Below are 3,684 nucleotides of genomic sequence, written 5' to 3' on the forward strand. Positions count from 1 at the left end.
AATACTCATCAGAGCTCATGAATGGCATAAGGAGGTTCAATGGAATCTCTATGGTCTCTAGATGAGTCTCAGATTCCTTTGGTTCCTCAGAGGGAAACTCCTTATTGGTCACTGGACGTCCCAGGAGGTCTTCCTCCTTGGGATTCACGTCCTTCTCCTCTCTTGTGGGTTTGGCCATGGTAATTAATTCAATGGCCTTGCACTCTCCTTTTGGATTCTCTTCTGTATTGCTTGGGAGAGTACTAGGAGGGATTTCAGTGATCCTTTTACTCAGCTGGCCCACTTGTGCTTCCAAATTTCTAATGGAAGACCTTGTTTCATTCATGAAACTCACAGTGGCCTTAGATAGATCAGAGACTAATTTTGCTAAGCTAGATGGATTCTGCTCAGAATTCTCTGTCTGTTGCTGAGTGGATGATGGAAAAGGCTTGCTATTGTTAAACATATTTCTTCCACCATTATTAAAGCCTTGTTGAGGCCTTTGATCCTTCCATGAGAAATTTAGATAATTTTTCCATGATGGATTATAGGTGTTTCCATACGGTTCACCCATGTAATTTACCTCTGCTATTGCAGGGTTCTCAGGATCATAAGCTTCTTTTTCAGAAGATGCCTCTTGAGTACTGTTGGATGCAGCTTGCATTCCATTCAGACTCTGAGAAATCATATTGACTTGTTGAGTCAATATTTTTTTCTGAGCCAATATGGCATTCAGAGTATCAATTTCAAGAACTCCATTCTTCATAGGCGTCCCATTATTCACAGGATTCCTCTCAGAAGTGTACATGAACTGGTTATTAGCAACCATGTCAATGAGTTCTTGAGCTTCTGCAGGCGTTTTCTTTAGGTGAATGGATCCACCTGCAGAAGTATCCAATGACATCTTTGATAGCTCAGATAAACCATCATAGAATATATCCAGGATGGTCCATTCTGAAAGCATGTCAGAAGGACACTTTTTGGTCAGCTGCTTGTATCTTTCCCAAGCTTCATAGAGGGATTCACCTTCTTTCTGTCTGAAGGTCTGAACATCCACTCTAAGCTTGCTCAGCTTTTGAGGAGGAAATAACTTGGCTAAGAAAGCCGTGACCAGCTTATCCCAAGAGTTCAGGCTATCTTTGGGTTGAGACTCCAACCACACTCTAGCTCTGTCTCTTACAGCAAAAGGGAAAAGCATGAGTCTGTAGACTTCAGGATCTACTCCATTAGTCTTAACAGTATCACATATCTGCAAGAATTTAGTTAAGAACTGAAAATGATCTTCAGATGGAAGTCCATGAAACTTGCAGTTCTGCTGCATCAGAGAAACTAGCTGAGGTTTCAGCTCAAAGTTGTTTGCTCCAATGGTAGGAATGGAGATGCTCCTTCCATGTAAATTGGAATTAGGTGCAGTAAAGTCACCAAGCATTCTCCTTGCATTGTTGTTGTTAGGTTCGGCTGCCATCTCCTTTACTTGTTCGAAATTTTCAAAAAGGTTGTCTCTGGATTGTTGTAATTTAGCTTCTCTTAGTTTCCTCTTCAGAGTTCTTTCAGGTTCTGGATCAGCTTCAACAAGAATACCTTTTTCTTTGTTCCTGCTCATAAGAAAGAGAAGAGAACAAGAAAAATAATAATAATAGGGATCCTTTTTACCACAGTATAGAGGTCCCTGTGTGAGTAGAAGAAAAAAAGAAGAAAAAATTCGAACACAGATGGAAGAGGGGGTTCGAATTTGGTGAGTGATGTGAGGAAGAGATGTTAGTAGATGAATAAACAGAAGGAGATGAGAGAGAAGGAGAATTTTCGAAAATTATTTTTGAAAAAGAGTTAGTGATTTTCGAAAATAGTTTTTGAAAAAGGTTAGTAATTTTTCGAAAATTAAAATAAAAAATTAAAATAATTAGTTAATTAAAAAGAAATTTTGAAAAAGAGGGAAGATATTTTCGAAAATTAGAGAGAGAGAGTTAGTTAGGTGGTTTTGAAAAAGATAAGAAACAAACAAAAAGTTAGTTAGTTAGTTGAAACAAATTTGAAAATCAATTTTGAAAAGATAAGAAGATATGAAGTTAGAAAAGATATTTTGAAATCAAATTTTTGAAAAAGATAAGATGAAAAGATATTTTTGAAAAGATATGATAGAAATTAGTTTTTTGAAAAAGATTTGATTTTTAAACTCAAAATTAATGACTTGATTCACAAGAAATCACAAGATATGATTCTAGAACTTAAAGTTTGAACCTTTCTTAACAAGTAAGTAACAAACTTGAAATTTTTGAATCAAAACATTAATTGATGATGTTATTTTCGAAAATTATGATATAAAATTAAGAAAAAGATTTTTGAAAAACATTTTTATAATTTTCGAAAATAACTAAGAAAAATGAAAAAGATTTGATTTTTGAAAAAGATTTTGAAAAAGATGAGATTTTTAAATTGAAAATTTGATTTGACTCATAAGAAACAACTAGATTTTAAAAATTTTTGAAAAAGTCAAATCTAATTTTCGAAATTTTAAGAGAGAAAAAGGGAAAGATATTTTTTTGATTTTTTAATTTTTATGATGAGAGAGAAAAACAAGAAAAATGATGCAATGCATGAAAGTTATGAATCAAAACAATGAATGCATGCAAGAATGCTATGAATGTCAAGATGAACACCAAGAACATTATGAAGATCATGATGAACATCAAGAACATATTTTTGAAAAATTTTTAATGCAAAGAAAACATGCAAGACACCAAACTTAGAATTCTTTAATGCTTAGACATAAAGAATTCAGGAATGCATATGAAAAACAAGAAAAGACACAAAACATACAAATGCAAAGATCAAACAAGAAGACTCACCAAGAACAACTTGAAGATCATGAAGAACACTATGAATGCATGAGTTTTTTCGAAAAATGCAAGATGAACATGCAATTGACACCAAACTTATAACATGACTCAAGACTCAAACAAGAACATAAAAATATTTTTGATTTTTATGATTTTATGATTTTTTTTATTTTCTTTTAATTTTTTTCGAAATTCATTTTGAAAAAGAAAAATAAGGATTCCAAAATTTTTAATATGAATTCCAGGAATCTTGCCATGTTAGTCTAAAGCTCCAATCAAAGGGTCAGGCATGGCTTAATAGCCAGCCAAGCTTTAGTCAAAATATGAGTGTAATTCATTCAATTTTTAAGCCAAAACTTCAGTCCAAAGAATTTAGACATGGCTTTACAGCCAGCCAGGCTTCAACATGCTTCATGAAACACTAGAATTCATTCTTAAAAATTCTGAAGAAAAATAGATTTTTGAAAACATTTTTTTTAAATTTTTTTTTTGAAAACAAAGGAGAAATTTTTTGAAAGATTTTTGAAAAATTTTTGAAAAGAAAACAAAAAGAAAATTACCTAATCTGAGCAACAAGATGAACCGTCAGTTGTCCAAACTCGAACAATCCCCGGCAACGGCGCCAAAAACTTGGTGGACGAAATTGTGATTACACCTTGATTATGTAAAATTCATTGCTCTTTCTTTCCCTGGTAATGGCACCAAAAAATATGATGCCAATACCATGGTTCACAACTTCGCACAACTAACCAGCAAGTGCACTGGGTCGTCCAAGTAATACCTTACGTGAGTAAGGGTCGAATCCCACAGAGATTGTTGGTATGAAGCAAGCTATGGTCACCTTGTAAATCTCAGTCAGGCGGATATA

The 3,684-nt window shown here is 33.7% G+C and overlaps 1 non-coding gene across 1 annotated transcript; it reads left to right on the plus strand.

Annotated features, from left to right (window-relative positions):
* The first annotated feature begins 937 nt into the window (after window positions 1-937).
* On the plus strand, window positions 938-1,045 carry LOC148546139 (small nucleolar RNA R71). Its single transcript, XR_015901655.1, has one exon. It is a non-coding gene; the product is annotated as a small nucleolar RNA R71 (small nucleolar RNA).
* The last annotated feature ends 2,639 nt before the right edge of the window (window positions 1,046-3,684 follow it).

This window comes from Arachis ipaensis, chromosome B9, assembly GCF_059453495.1.
Source record: "Arachis ipaensis isolate K30076 ecotype BB chromosome B9, ASM5945349v1, whole genome shotgun sequence".
NCBI classification, from domain to species: domain Eukaryota; kingdom Viridiplantae; phylum Streptophyta; class Magnoliopsida; order Fabales; family Fabaceae; genus Arachis; species Arachis ipaensis.